Source organism: Taeniopygia guttata, chromosome 2 (genome assembly GCF_048771995.1).
Source record: "Taeniopygia guttata chromosome 2, bTaeGut7.mat, whole genome shotgun sequence".
In the NCBI taxonomy this organism is placed as follows: Eukaryota; Metazoa; Chordata; class Aves; order Passeriformes; family Estrildidae; genus Taeniopygia; species Taeniopygia guttata.
This window is the reverse complement of record NC_133026.1, coordinates 40,293,632-40,310,491: the sequence shown is the minus strand read 5'-3', so window position 1 is coordinate 40,310,491 and position 16,860 is coordinate 40,293,632. Positions and strand designations below refer to the sequence as shown.

The window sequence follows — 16,860 nt, the reverse complement described above, 5'->3', positions numbered from 1 at the left end:
AAGGATCATGCACAAGAGGGAGACACAAAATGCTCAGACATAATACTGCCTCAATAAATTTTCTCATCAATAAATTCGCCTCTCTAACACAAACACTTGATCAAATGCAAATATACTGAGAAACAGAAGGCTTTACTAATTTCAGCACAGATGTAGAAAATGTTGATATATTTCTGTATGAAACAAGCAAAGGAACAATAAGCCCCCTTCTCTGTGTTTTTAAGAGGCCAACTATCCTGATTATGAAGGACAATAACATGAGGCTAAGCTTTTGCAGGTTTTTAATTTAATTTCTTATCACCCTTGTTGATAGCAGTATCCCTTTTGTTTATGTTTTAAAATTAACAAATAATCACACTGTTTCAGAAATCTGCAAGAAAGGGACTCCCACCCGGGGGTGGGAGACAGCTGTGTTTACAACAATGTCATTAGGACTCTTCTGTCAGTAACTAACAGATCTCTTCAAGACTCAGTGCTCTGGCGGTCTGGACATGCTACAGTGAAAACTGAGCCATGAAAGGCCAAGCCCAGAGACTTCATTAATCTGTTTGGGCACCATAGAGACCTGTCAGAATAGAGCCACACCATATTTCCACGGTCTAGCTCCAAGGAAATGGCTCTTTTAGAAGAAAAATTATCACAGCAGGGGATCCGAGTGATAGCAGAAGACTCCCTTCTGTGTGAGCAACAGCTTTGAGACTGGGTCCAGGTTTTTGCTATTGAATGAACCTGATTTCTCTAATGGGCAATGTGGAGAATGGAGAGATTCCCCCTGCCACAACTCCCTCCTGTATAGCTCACCCCAAACAGGTAATCTGGCCAGAGTTACCATGAAGAAGTCAATTCAAAAAACAAATGCTACATTTTGGTCTGCACACATAAATATGAATGATCTCTGATTGAAAATCGCCTCTTAACGCCAATGTAAGAGGAGAATGCAACGTTGTTGTCAAGCTGATACAACACACAGCTTCAATTTCCAAACTGAGGATGCTGTGTAAATGGTCAATTTCGTACACTCCCACAGGAAGCAAATTATTCATTCAGAATACCTTATTTTTATACATATTTGCATTCAAAATCTGTTGTCACCTGTTTACATGAGTTGCAAAATGAAAGCTTCCACTTTCTCTGTTTGCCATTTATACATTATGTTTTTCAATGCAGCAGAATGCATTTCTTCACTGCTTCCACAAAAATCTTATCAACAACCCACAATTAATGATACCATGAATTATTTCACTGAGATGCAATAATACCAAACATCAAACATTTTATAAATAAATGCCCTCCACTCAGCACAAGGGGGAAGAGTGAGTAAAGACAGCATCTGCTAAACCACCAGAATTTTTACACCATCCCTTTTAGAAATATTTACCCTTTCTAATGAGATTTAGCAGAAGGCATCCCATGCAAAAAGAGGACAGCAGCTGGCAGAAAGGCTGCTTAAGTTCCCTACAGGAGTTTGTGCTTGCTCTCATTTGTCAGGTTCACTTCAAAGGCTTTGCTCCCTACCTTGTGGAAAAGAAGGCACACAAAAGGGACTGTGAAGGACCACTTCACTGCCTCTTTTCCTCATTTCACTAATAGCTCCTATGAAGGGCACTGGGGATGATGAGTGGAATTATGATAACCTATTACATGCCTTTTCATCCAACGCCAGGGGCAGCACTTTCCAAGGCTCCACACCCAGGCTGTGCAAAAGGTTGTAGTTCAGGGAAACACAATATTCAAGCTCTGCCTTCTTTCCCACTTGACACTTCAAAAATGTAGGACAAAAGGTACCTTGAACAAAAAGTTCTAAAAATTAACATTTTCAAACCAGCTACCTAATTTATTGACTTTTCTGGAGGATCTGTGTAACTTCAGTTCATGTTGGGGAGGAAGTAGGAGTAGCTACCTGAGAATTCCAGCCCTAAATACAAAGACAAAAACTGGCATTTTAAAGACATAGATTTCATATGAAATTAAATGAAATTACTAACTTTGCTGTCTGTCCCTCAACTCCCACTGTCCCAAAAGAGGAGGTTATTTTTCAGCTGAAATACCTCGGGACCATAAAACTCACCTTCTGGGTCTATCACATTTTATACAGGCCATTTCAGAATGGGTTAACATTTCCAACATGCCTCTGTCTTGTCTAATTGAACTGAGTGGTTCATTGAAACCTCTCTTGAGGTTTGCATAGAGAGCTTGGAACAACAGAGTTGTGATTCCAGTTGACACTTCTTGTGAAGAAAGGGTAAGGCAAAGCAATACACTTGCAAGAAGACTACAAGGCTTTATTTTAAAAGGAAGAAAAGTATTTTAAACATCTAAAGTATCTACTTCTAGAGTATCTGGGGACTCAGTCACAGGTCACTTCCTAAAGTCACACCAAAAAAAATGAACATCTGTTTTTGAGGACCTCAAGTGGCTTCCAAGCCCACTGCGGCTCCCACTTAGGTAGCATTCATATGCAATCTTTAAAATCCTTTAAGAAGGTGTATAAGCATTTGCTTTTTTTCATATTTAGAGAAGGAGAAGCACAGGACTTGACAGTGACTTTGCACAAGGACAAACTACTGGAACAGCCAAGGGAAGGACAGAACTCAGGTGCTTTATTCCTAACAAACTGCCTGACTCTCTAAATCATTTTTTATATTGCCATTTCCTAAGTACACTGTGGCACAGCAAACTCATTAATTTACTAACAACTGTTAGCAAACATTTTCCTGTAACGTTTCCCCAGTTACCAGCTAATGTTTCATTTGAAAACTGAAGCTTTTATTGACAAAGCCATTTAAAATGTAAAATGTATCATGCAAACCTGCAGACAGGAGGGAAAAAGTAATCCACTGAATAATTACAGAGGGACATTTTCAAACGTGAGAGGGAAGGGCTGAGGAGACCTGGCTGGGCAAGGCAAGCGGGAAAGGAGAGCTTTCACCTTTAACTGGAAGCAGCTGCTGTGACCTGCCTAACCCCACCAGAATGCACGTGCTGGGGCTGTGTCTCACCAGGGCTCTGGCATCTGGACCACAGCAGCTTTCCTGTGGGCAGGGAGCTAACTCACATTTCTCTTATGTTATCCTGAAAGAAGTTTCCATGGAGACTGGCATGAAAATGGCAATAGACCAGTGAGATAGAGATGCAAAGCACCAGGTACACAGAGTCCAAGGTCTCAAACTCGTCAGGCCAGGCACTGGGCTTGCCATGCCCACAAAGTTCAGCTCCAGCCTCTCTTAGCAGCAGCCTGTCAAAGAAGGTTTGATGGAGTAGGAAAGTGCCAACCATTAATAGTAATCTATCACAGATCACGAACACCTAGTTAACATACATTAGATTGCTTCAGATGTATTTGTGTGTGCAAAGGTTGTTAAAAGCAGTGTTAAAATGGCACAGTAAAGGCAGCTGTTTATTTCGCAGGACAAAGCAAAGAATGCCAATGGCTTTCCAGGACAGTGTCTGGTCTTGGGGTTTTACTGAAGCAAAATAACATTGATCAAATACTGTTCTCTGATTCCCTATATGCAAGAATGATCTAACTTCTAAGGGAATTAAGAAGAACACCTCATATTTTATGGAATAAAAGTAATTCAATTGTTTCACATTTCCAGTTATTATAGTGCACTTTGAGAAGTGCCAGTGGGAGCATCAAGATCTATCCTTTCTCAAAGAAGGACCCAGGAATACTTTAACCAAACCATAACATGCACAGGGTGGGGAGGAGGAGGATTGCAGGAGATTCCCTGCCTGGAGATATTGGGAGCCTGCAGAGAGATGGGTGAGGGCTCTGGCATCCAGAACATGTTAAAGGTGAGGGCTGAAATGTGTACCCCATCCTGTTCTATCTGGGCACTGTTCTTTAGAAAACATTTACATAAAATTCAAAGCTTAAGACTCTGCCCAGGTCAACAATAAAACCCGTGCAAAAATAGAATAAAAGAAGGCTCAGGATGAGAGGAACTTCCCCATGTATAGTTTCTGGGGGCTTTTTTCTTTGTGCATTTTCTTTTCTTTTTTTTTTTTTCCTAGATGAAGGCAGAGCTGATGAAGCCAAGGCTACCCACCACTGAGTTTAGCCTACGAGTGCAACAGGATTCCAACACACATTTCTGCTTTTCAGACCCATTGTGAACTTTATGGACCATGTTCTTCCTCCATCCACAGGGCAAATGCTCCAGGAGTGATTCACAAGCCCTGCCACTTGGTACCAAAACATGCTTCCCTGAACGGTTAATTTAAGACTGGAATTAGTCTCTTTGTGCTGACAACCTTTTTATGAAGGCAGCATAATCCCACAGAGCACTTACTGCAAGCATTTAAAATCCTGATATTTTATAGTGTTACTTTTTACAACATGTGTGTATATTTGAAAGGTTTCTTTGATACATTCCTTTACTGCAGTACAAAGCATAAAATACAACCCATAGAGCTTCCAATTTATTGACATTGCTCCTTGCATTTGCATACATAATGACAACGTCATCTAAGTTGTTTTGAAGTACAATTTACAGCCTTAAATAAAATGTTAATTTTTAAAAATGTATTTCTGATTTTACTTTTTGTAACACAGCGCAAAAAAGGCAGTTTTGTCTAGACAAAAAAGATTGCTTAATCCAGTAATCTCCCTATAAACCACTGAAACAATGCCATCTATTTCTGCGTATGTGTCTCTGGAAAAACTAACAAATTTCTGACATTTCTGGAGACACTAAAAAAGCCATAAGTGACATGCAAGTATTCTCCATAGAAAGTTCTGAGGTCAGACAAGGAAACCAAAGTATTTTAACAGACTGAATAGCTTAAGTTTGCATTTTATGACACTGAGTAATGATACATACCCAGCAGTTTTACATGTCTACCTTAATTCCTCTTAAAAGTCTCCTTAGCAGCATAATGAATGTTATGTGTCTGCTATGGCGGGGCTGGTCCTGGGAGTGCTGAGAGAAACCCACCAGTCACAGCTCCTGAGAATGCACCTCTTCCATTTTAGAAAGTAACTTCACATGTGACTTCCTTAGACAGCAAAGCAGGAAGCAAGTCATGGGGTGGAAGATGTTGAAGGACACAGAAGCTGCTTCTACTCCTATTGCCCCAAAATAAATTATGCTAAGACTGTAACATATGTTAAAACAAACAAAACAAAAAAGTCTTATTTCTTGTTCTCATCATGTACCTTAAATCTTCAACTCAAAGTCCCACAAAAGCTGCAATTTCAACTGCTTGTTGAAAGTCTTTCCTATGTAGCAAGGGGCAGCATACAATCTGCAAGCAAGTCGAAGACCTGATAATTCACTGCATACAGCTTCCAAGGAGAAAAAAATCCCAAGGAAAGTGGAGAGGGAGAAGGCAAATGTCTCATATTCCAAGACAACAAAGACTCTATTCTGAGCAGTCCAAACAAAGACAAACTTTTCTAAACCAGAGAAAACTAAAAAGTGTAATTAAAAATGTATTTATGAACCTATGAAAATAACTTTTTATATATATATAACTACACCACTTATTTATTGTAAGATAATTTTATACCTGATTTTCTGGAAAGGCCAAAAAACAAAAGATTTAAAAATGGGGAAAAAGGCACACTCAGCCATGATGTGAGTTCACCATATGTTCCTTAAACACCCATACAACAGTGTTGTCTCCTTTAAAGTCACAGTTGCAACTTTCCCCTGTGAAAATATCAATGCTGATATTTTGGATATTCCTCCTTCCTGCCTTTCTAACAGACTTTTTCTGATTAATAAATTCTTGTTACAAAAAAAGAGAGGAAAGAAGAAACAAAAAATCCCTTGAAATCGCAGATCCTTAGGATCTTAGAATTAACACCAAGTGTGATAATTGATCACAAATTACCCTGAGAAAAGACTGCTGACCTTTAGCTAGGCTCTCCACTACTGCCACTCACCTTATGGTATTTTATAACCCTACTAATCAACTGTCAAACATATTAGCAGGGCCTTAGTTCACTACTTTCAAGAGGGTCACAAATTTTGAAAGCTAGGGGTTACACTTACTTTTTCTGTATATACACACACACCAGTGCACATTTTAACATGATCCAGTCTAGAACTCCTGTAGATGTTATTTGGGACCATTCAAGATTTCACTAGTGCAGCTCACATGTTGTGTCTCAGACTCCCGAAAAGGCATTTGGATGAGGAACATATTGCAACTCAACAGAATAATTATTATGCCCAAAGAATTCCTTCTGCCTTCTTTTATTTACTCCCTAAATCTATTTCAAGAAGTATTCCTATCCCTCTGACTCTCAAGCATCAATGCATGTGCTACTGTAGGCAGAATACAATGGCAATCAAAAAAAGTATCACCATAGCAGAAATGCCTCTCCATGAGGAAAAAAAAAAAAAAAAAAACAAAAAACAGGCAGACATAGTTTTCTTCACAAGAATTTACATATTAAAAGCTGTATTTATCAATATTTGATTTAAACGTCTGTGCCTGAACATTTATTGAACAAAAGCAGATGGGTGCAGGCAGCTGCACATCTGTATTCATTAATAGAAAGGAAGAGAGACATTCACAGTCAGCCACAGCAACAAATAACAGAATGAAAAGTGTTTGGCTGAATTGTAAGTGTTTTACCTCTGTTCATCAACAAAAATTGGAGTCTTCCTCAGGCCTACATTCATCCTTAACTTTAAAGACTGAAGTACTTAGGTTAGGAGAGTAGCTGATGCAATCAATAGAGCGAGATGCTTGGAAAGGTGCTACACCCCACTTAAGACATGATTAGGTTGACCTCTCCTCCTTGGCCACATAGGGAAGCTACAGTTCCTCAGTCAGACAATAAATTTCAGCCTCAGTGTTTAACTGCCAAAAACAAATTTGAGTTTACAGTGAACTAAAATGATGAAATGCCTTTTATGGAGTGGACTTACATTCCCACAAATACAATTAAGTTTTCAAGAATGTTCTTAGCATAAAGGATTGAAGTAAAAACTTCTATTTGTCTTTGAAAATTAAAGTTCACTGTCTGACTGAAGCTGTGACTGCACCACCTATTTGAGCATCACATGTGATAGAAAAATATGGACAACACAACTTCTCTTGCAATCTGTACTGATGGAACCAAGATAAAGTATATTCTGCAGGAATTCATTAGTTCATAGGATGAAGCCAACTATTTGGGGCAGCCTATTTTTAGTTACCAGACAAATAACCTTCAGGCATGCAAAACAACCATCAGTCTGACAACTACCATAAACAGGAAAGGGCAACTGCTCACAGCTGTAGTACCTAAATACTCAGTTCTGAAGCCCTCCAGTTTCCAAGAAACACAATTCTGAAATTAAAACTATCCATGAAACTCCTCCTAATTGCTAAGCATGCTGGTTAAGCAAATTTTCAAATTAAAGATGTTTTCTTGCTTAAGAAGGAGCTGAATCCTTCACAAAAATTAATGGTTTCATAGGTGCTGATCACCCCTAAGATTATGGCATTCTCTTAGGACTGTGGGCTGAGGAAGTCAAGTGCACTAAATGCAAAAATGAACAAATTAAATATTAGGAGAGAGGACTGACACAGGCAGTGCATGTTAGCTCTGACAGACCCTTCTCATGGGGGAATAAAAGGGAATGGAGGGGAAGCAGCTAATCTGTTCTGCCAGCATAATGCAATTCAAAAATGAGCCTTGCATAAAACTGAAGGCATTTTGAGGAAAGGCCTTCTACATTTGGATCCTCCTTACAGCACTTGCCCATGAAGATGAAAGGGGATAATGGGACCTCAGTGCGGGACTTAGAGATAACACAGGACAAGTGAGAGATAGGTCATCTGCCTTTGCACTCGAAAATACATCTTCTAGATAAATTACTGATATTATAGAGCCCAAACCATGCATGGTTTAATCTGAGTGAGAAGAAAACTCTATGCCTTTCAGTCTAGGTCACTACCACTGATAGTCTGCTTCCAGAAGGAGACTTCTGGAAGGAGACTCATACACAAAAAACATAACTGGATACTATGCTCTGTGCAATAGAACTTAAAATTAAACACTGACATAATCATGGAGTTTAGATCATAACAGCCTCCTGCCAGTCTACAATATTATGCTTAAATCTGCCAGTAGAACACGGAACAACATAAATATTGCATCAGTGCTTTGGAGTTTACAGTGTGTGTTTACAACTTTGCTTCACAAAGAATATACTTCATGTACTCTCCATTGGGAGCTAATATTAATTCAGCAACTCACTGAAGTGCTTGATGCAGAATAAAGGCAAATACCTTAATGCCAGAATGAAGGCGTTACCTCTTATAACAGGTTACAGAACAAAACCATGCAGCTCCCTACTTCTGTTGTGCTAGGAAGGATGCAGTGAAAATGGTGCTGCATATTCAGCACTGGGCAGCAGGGACTGAGCATACAGCACAGACGTGGGAATTGCTGTGCTTTGCATCCAAGAACACTATCTCTGCAGAAAAGCCTTAGCTACTTATCATGGTTGCTAATCACCACTTCTGGGAAAACAACAATGTGACAGGAAAAGCTTCAGTTTTGTTCCAAAATCCTCAATGAAAAAAAAATATTTTTAAAACACCCTCATTTTAATTTTTCTGTGTGTCAGAAATTAAACAAAGACAGAAGCCCTGATGATACCCCCCTGCATGAGAGCACATATCTATTTTGCAAGGAAGGTCACTTCCATGTGTGCCATAAGTCATGCACAAAGTCATGACCCGCATCAGCTTCCCGGAGCCACCGAGGCAGGCTGCACACTGCAGCACTGGAGCTGGGCAGCTCCTCCTGCCTCCAGAAGCTGTGCTGGTCCCTCGGGGCCGCTCTGCCCATCGAGGGTTCGCGTGTCCTTGTGCGCGCTTCGCACTCCTTCCCTACAGCCGCTCTGCAGCAGCCTGCTGAAAGCTTCACCCGGCCCTCCATCCTGACCGAGTTTTAACCAGGCTGTCCTGACACCTTCCCTCACACACACGCACACCTTGTCTCCCGGGGAGGAAATTAAGAGCCAGATGAGAGGTGCCTGGGGCGGCGTTTCTCAAGCAAGCGCACGGGAGCTGCATGTGAGGCTCTCCAGTAAACTGTCAAAGCTCCAGCTACAGGGAAAGTATTATGTTTGCAGTTCTTTGAAGTGATATGTTTTCACGTGGTGACCACACATGAAGTCCGTCATGGTCACGCATGGCCACCAACGCAGTACTCGGGGATGCCTTGTTTACCACCATGATTTTATGGACATTTACTGCCAGAAAAATGGGATGAGGAATACTACAAGGGGACAGTGTTTACATCAAGGAAAAAGATCTCTCAGCCTGCCAGGAGCACAACCCATGCCTTGGCCCTTCTATGGTTTTTGTTCATTTCCTCATGACTCCATTGGAACCCAACACCCACACACTCAGCAAGAGAGCATTTGCTTAGTAAGAATCTGATGAAAACCCCAAGAAATACAGCTTAATGACTGAACAGCTTCCTCAAATCTTTTCCTAAGGGAGGAGATCTGTTCTTGATTTAGCTGGTTTCAGCTCTGGTTCTACACAATGGTAAAGCCTGACAGGTACCATAAATGTACCTTCTACTCTGTGCTACCAATCACAGCAGCTTCACTGACCATCTTCTGCATTATTTGTCCTTCAATAGTAGCCAGCACAGTCTGGGAAAGAGCAGACATTTCAGTCTGTTTTCCTGCGCCTAAGGCCTGCAATGGAATTCACCCAAGCTCACTTTTCAACCACTTTTCCAGGACAAGTGGCCACTGGGCACCGCTCCTGCTGAGCCGTGCAGAGCTGTCTCAGGCTGCAGCCCACATGATCACAGCACTTAGAGGCAGCCACAAAGAGGAGGCACCTGGCAAATCTTCATCTCAGAGAACCAAGGGAAGGTAGGTGCGGCAACATCTCGTACTTACTGTACACCAAAAGCAAAAATCTGACCGACTGCCAGGCCTCAGATCAGAGAAAAGCCACAGCTCCTGATTTGGCTCAAAAGAGAAACTCTCGTGCATTTTAATAATTCAACCCTCTACAGCATGCCATAGGAGATGAAATCATATATATTTCCTTTCCAGAGTGCTTTCAGTTGCTTATAAATTTGCCAGTGCTGCCAAAGCCAAGAGCTTGGTTCCTGCACGGGAGAGGCAGACCTCAGCCTGGCTGCAGCACAAGGGTCCCCCGTTCTGACACCTTCTCTCCTGCCCAGCCCAGGGCAGCAAGAAGGGGCAGGAGGCTGAAAAGGATCATTGCTCAGCCAAGGCACGTCCCCTCTAACAAGTGACCTGAAGGGCAACTCCTTATCTCCCCTAGATGTCAGAAGAGATGGGATTCCCCTAAAGGAGCTCCAGTAGTTCTTTACAGATCTGACATCAGAAGTCTGTCTGCTTTGACTGAAAGATCAAGACCTAAACACTGGGCTTGGCCGATTTTTAATTTCCTCAGTAGACCTTCCTCAGCTTTTCCTGCTGCGGCCAAAGAGAATTCTGTCTCTACTTCTCCAGTGGCTCCAGATGCTGCAAAAGTTATTTTCCTCTTTCTTTCATCATTCAAAATTGCCTTGTGCTACACAGCCTATCAGTATATAGGTAAAGAGACCAAAAAAAGTAAAAATATTAAATGGAGAATTCTGAAGCAGTCTTTACTATCTTTGACTGCTGAAAAATTACTCAAGTTTTCTTCTTGAGAGTAGACCACTTCAGAGCAATTAAAAGGTATATTTGGTTTTCAGCCAACCATACAAATCTGCTTTGTGCAATACCTTGTAAACACCTGAGAGTTCACCTGTGAATACACTGATTTCAACTCTTTACTCTCCCCTCTCGTGTACTGGAGGCAGTCAAATACCCCAACTTGAAGATTGTATCTCACAAATGATTTTGCCTGTAAAGGACAAAGAAACCACCATCCCATGAAAGACTCATTCCCCCAAATATCTACAAATTTGAGTGGCACAACAAATGAGCCATCCTCAGATGAACAAAAGAATTACTTTATGTGATGCTAGTTAGGGAAGCTGCCCTCATGGAACACTGCTGCTTTCCTGCTCACCAACAGTTTCACATGCACCAGCTCAGCTCATCACGGCACAAATCACTGCTGAGCTACTAAGAGCCTCTGCTTTGGGTTTTAAAAGCTCACAAACTGCTCGTCTCCACAGGATAAAAAAAAATAATCCTAGGCTAAAATTCTCCCCTTAGGTGGGGAGGAAGGGCATGAAAGGCACACACCATGGCAAAGCCCTTTGTATTATTAAATACAACGACTGAGCACACCCCTGTCCTGCAAGCAGAACTCCCACACTGAGATCAGAATTCACAGATTCCAGGGTCAAGTTTTATTCCAATTTTTGTTACAGAAATTGCTTGGGGTGAGGCTCCCTTATCTGCGCTTTTGACAAATGTGATTTGCCATTAAACTAAACAAAGACCCATGTTCTTCTCTCTGCTTCAAAACCTTTTTAAGTCATTGTCTCCCAGAAATAAGAAATGTGCACAGTGTTGTAATCAACATCACAGGAGAATTTTGCTCCACTTTACACAAAACTTAGTGTCATTTTAAAAAGAGACATTCAGCATACACAGGTAAATGGATAGATAACACTAGATACAGATCTATAATCTCTATTTATGAACACAGGGAGCCCTAAATCTAGTTCCCACCTTCGTCTCAGGAAGAAACAGCTTGGCAAATGGTTGGCAGTAGGGCATTTTACAGTTTAAACAACACACACAACCTGCAAATGCAATTCCTACCTGAGAAAATCCCATACTGTGTGCTGACTGACATGTCTCCTGAGGTCATTTTAAAAGCTACTTGTGTCCTGTGGGTTTATTTTGCTGTAGAGTTGTTCTTTAATCTCCCAGTACCTATACATCAGGACCATGTCCCATCTGTCAGTTAGCTGATGGGCTGAGGCAGGGTGATGGAGAGCAGAAAGCGACGAGATTTCACTGCCTCTTGTCAGTCACTGGGAGGGGATGTGTGATTTTTCCCTGGTGGAACATATAATGAAAGGTTGCCCACCACCACATACTTAAGGCAGACAGCAGGATGACGAGCTTCTCTGAATCTCAAACAATTTCAGCTCTCATTCCGGACTGTGGACCTCAGTGCACGAATATACCCTGACTGCTAGAAATGTCACAGTCATCAACAAGACACACTTAGGAATGAGTGGAAAAGCCATAAGTGAAGAAACAAGAATTTTGGAGTAATGGCCTGGTCCCTTTTAAAGCTATATGAGACCACGTTTTCCTTTTTATTGTCCTTTCTCAGTGTTAACAAATAGGAGAGGCATTTATTTAAAAATAGTTCATTGCCAGTTAAACACACAGGATAATCTTTCGTTCCAAACTCCCGAAGCTTCAGACTGCAGATGTTCTCCCCTGCTACAATGAATCCTAAAGAGCCTGACGGTGCCAGGACCCTTAGAGCTTGCTTGGCTGATCATTACTTCTATAGATTACATTTATGGGAACAAAGCAGGGCAGTTTAAATGAACTGCTTTTCAAGGAACAAGCACAAGCAGTGATGCTCCATGCCATGAAAATGAGCATTTTCAGTATCTTTTTTGCACGTGATATGGTTTGCCTCTCAGACCAAAGCAACCTGGTGTTCCCTGTGCTGTGGAAGTCTGCAGTCCCAGAGTCCACCAGCTGACATGTAGAATTTTGTGGTTATTAAGAAAGCTTGAGTGAAGCACATTTGGAAATGCAGTTCCCTAGCAGGAGCCCTGGGAAACATTTCAGCCCAATGCCTCAGAGCTACAGAGGCAGAAAGAAGTGAACAGATGTAGCATTAAGTTGAACTCAAAGTTCTTGGTGCTGCAGTTACCAAAGTGAAAGGGAGGAATGTAAAAAGGTAAGGGATTTATTATAACCAGGATCTCATTCCCTCTATGCTCCTGCTAATGCACATAAGAATTTTGCAGTTTTCCTTTTAATGGATGCTGTTTCCATGGGCACAGAGATAGTACTGGTCTGCACAAAGGCAACTCCTCTGGCTGTCCACAAAAAGCAATGGATATTTTTATCAATTAGTATTATTTCACTAGTATCTCCATACATAGCCACAGATCATCCCCCAAAAACCCAAATGAAATGGCAGCTTACTTGTTCTGGCAGTAGCGCTAAATTCATAGAGACACATGGTCAGAAAACACCAGTTTAGGCTTTATTTTTGCATGTCTGTGAGTGCTTCCTTTCTAAATGTACTCACCTAGACCACAATATGTGGCATACAACTTTTGCAAATATCTCCCTGGGGGGGGACACTGAGGGAGTCTATTGGTGATGTGGCTGTTGTAACATCTCCAGAAACCAAGATCAGTAACCTTGCCCTTCTCATTGTGTAAGTTGGTACAATGATATGCACTTATTTTTCAGAAGAAACATCTGTGTCACTTTTATTTGCTGAGTGCATACAAACTCCTTCATGTCATCATATGGGTGCACAGGCAATTAATCCTGGCATTTCCATTAGCTTGTGCAACACGAATGAGACCAGGCTGCTTCTGAGCTGTTGCACCCACAGGTCAAAACAAACTTAACCTATAAGTTCTTAAGTACACTTGCACTTTATTTTGACTCATCCGTTACCAGTGATGAAAGCATCCCAGTTTCACAGCTAATTCAAGTTTAAATTTATCCTCATTCACTTTCACATTTCCATGTACACCAAGCCACTTCAATATAATTTCTTTGACAGGACTTCTTTCATAACTAAAGATCTCCAAACATTTAAATGCCTCATGAGAAAACATGCTTTCTTTCAGCTGATGCCCACTTGAGATAGTGATCACTTCTACCTACTTTTTTTTTTTAACATTCAAGGTATTTTCTTAAAAACCATCATATTCCAGCAGCACACAATTCCATGGGAAAAAAAAAAAAAACCAAAAAAAACCACTCTTTTTTTTATTAAGTAAAAGTAAAAATTTTATCCATTATTACTAGAAAATCAAATGACCCAAAGTCACAAGGAAATAAAAATTATATCTATCTTAAAATTATAAAGTACTGTAGGATTTTGAGGGGAAGGGGACAACCACATGGTGCCTGATTGTTCGTGGTGGGCTCTTCCTCTGTCTTCACTGCCTGAGACAAGTTGCACAGAGCAGCAGCATCACTGCTACTGTGCCTAGGCTAGCACAAGGTGAGGTAAATGAGAATTCCTGCTGCTCTGTAGGGCACACCCGATCTAAGACTATGTTTAGAAAACAAATCAGAGTATTCAAAACCAGGTACAGTTTTCTGTCAACATCAGTATGAAGGGAGTTATGCCATGGTCTCTTAATGTACATAAAGATAGCAAATTCTCCCATTTGGGATTCTGTAAACTCTGTACTGTCTAAAATAACCTTTAAAGACACCCAGAGATATTTACTTTAAAGCAGGCTTATTGTCAGAGACATTCTTCAAGTTTCTTATTGACTTCATTGTTTATAAATGATGTTGAATTTACTTTTTAAAGTGGGAAAACAAAATATCCACTACCATTTCTCTACATGCATGAATAGCAGACTTGCTGTAGTGCTTGCATAATAGATGGTGGGAGCTCTCTGCCTTTGATGTCATCTTAATGAACTCTGCTTAATTGCCTTTTTGAAACAATGGCAAAGAGCACAGCAGTACTTAAATACAGCTCCACTGCTCTTGGTAGTGCGCCAACTTCCCATCTCCAGGTTTTTCATAACTTCGTCTCTCTCTTTTCAAAACACTCTTTCCTCCAAAATACAAGGCCAGGATCTCAGCTGATATAGAATGATGCAGCCTTGTGTGATTTTACTAATTCATCATTTCAGAAAAGAAGAGACATAAGTGTATCCCAGCCTTCTCCATGCTCCATCATCAGCTGTGGCAGCTCCAGCTCCCTGTGACACCTACCCGCCCTCTCTCTGTACCATTGGCTGGTGGGTTGGCTGGGTTTGGTATCCATCTCCTGGGATGGGAATGGAAATTCTGCAGCTCTCACAGCAACCTTCCAAAGCAAAACACTTTAATTAAATATAAAAAATTGATTAGCACAGCACTTGATTAATCTCTAGGTTTATCTGATTCTGCTGTTCAAGTTTCCAGTATTTTGCACTATTACAGGTTATCAACACACAGCTGTGCTGCACACACCAATAAATTGAGTGCAAAAAATATTTTGGGGTAACCACTTATTTTTGAATGCTCAGTAATCACTGTATTACAAAGTGAATGTGACAGGAAAGCTACAAAGAAATCATGCCTTTCTTGAACACCAAATTCATATCTGAAAACATCTCTCTGGAATTACACACAGCAGGGTATACTTGTCATCCCTAATTTGGCAGTGACAGGCTTGGCTGATTGTGATTTAGCATTTGAATTTTCACTTTGCTAAGAAAAAAAAAAAAAAGTCCATCTCCTTTAAACCCGGAAGCTGAAGTTAGATATTTAAATTTGAGACTCATCAAAATAGAAATGCCCTAGAACATGCTGCTCCTTTTATCTTTTTTGAAAAGATTTTGATAGAATCTTGTAGTGAGAAAGCAATGCACAACAGATCACCCATTGAAACCAGTAACTGTTTTTGTATGGATCTGAAGAACAGGGCTGGGAATAGTGAGTATCACCATACTGTGACTTTTAATCCAGCTCTGACACTGCTCATGCCAACTAAAAGTCTTCTGATGAAGCTAAAATAATCTGAGAATACGCTATTATATGATCAGAAGGATTGTTTGTCTTTAGACTTCCCTCTAAATCACCTAAGACCTTTGCATGCTATATAAATAAATTACAACCAGTATTTTAGCTTCTTTCAGTCACAGCCATTACAAAAATGTCACTGACATTTTAGTCAGGATATTCTATTTAGTTTGAAATATGATAGGAGCCTAATGAGGTTTTAACCACAGAAAGGCAAATGCTAAGAAGCCTGAATCCAAATATACCTAGGAAAATTAAAGGGAAAATCCTATAAAAACTATATAGAGAGCAAGCTGATGGTACCTAATGCTGAGCATGCCCTCCTTATCTGGAGCTCCAAAGAATAAAAAAGCCATAGCAGGAGGACTGTAGCAGTGGAGATTTTGCTCTGGCTGCAGTACATTTACAGAAGCCTGAGTGCTCCAGGAAGGACACACTGACCGCAGCTGCCCGGCCCTTGGCTGCAGAGACGGATCTCATGTGGCAGCCTAAGACAAAGCATCCTGCAGAACATTGTCCCGCAGGCACAGACGCCACAACCAGAGGATGAGCTGGACAGCTGGCATGACAGAGCCCCAGCTGGGGCTTCCCCAGCACACAGCCCTCGCCCCACCGGGCAGCTGGGCAAGAAAGCACTCTCCTGCCTTCTCACTTGTCTCACCTGGCACATGGCAGGGTGCACAACCTCCGTAGCTTTCTACCATGGTGCCCTTTCACTTATTCATGAGTTGCTTAGTTCACCTGACAATCGGCCACTTTTTATTTCTGCTTGTGAAAGCTGAAAGCAGAGGTCCTTCAAACCATTAAATATCCGTCAGTAAAATAACAGTGTAGTTAGTGAAGGATTAACATATTCAAAATATGTATATGTTCTAAAGTTAATTAATTTCCAAGTACAAGCACTCATATGACCACTGGTTAGAACAACCTAAAAAGAAAGCTAAAAGCAATGCTTGAGCAGTATAAATCAAATTAAATTACAAACCAATTCTGAACCTGTATGTTTAAGTGCCCCCATCAACTTGTACAAAATGATAAAAACTAGGAATTAGGAACAAAACTCTGACTTGACATTCTTTTTCTTAATTTGAATTTAACTGGATTACACATGAATTACTAATTGCTGTTTCTAGTGACCCATGGTGATAATATGAGCTCTGTATTACAATGACCTGACATTTAATTAGTTTGTATGAGCAGATTATGCAAAGTTTTATCATGAAGTGAT

General features: G+C 40.8%; 1 protein-coding gene across 10 annotated transcripts in view; it reads right to left on the bottom strand.

Annotated features, from left to right (window-relative positions):
- Nucleotides 1–16,860, bottom strand: part of RBMS3 (RNA binding motif single stranded interacting protein 3) — a 757,514-nt gene that overhangs the window by 524,723 nt on the left and 215,931 nt on the right. The window lies entirely within an intron of this gene.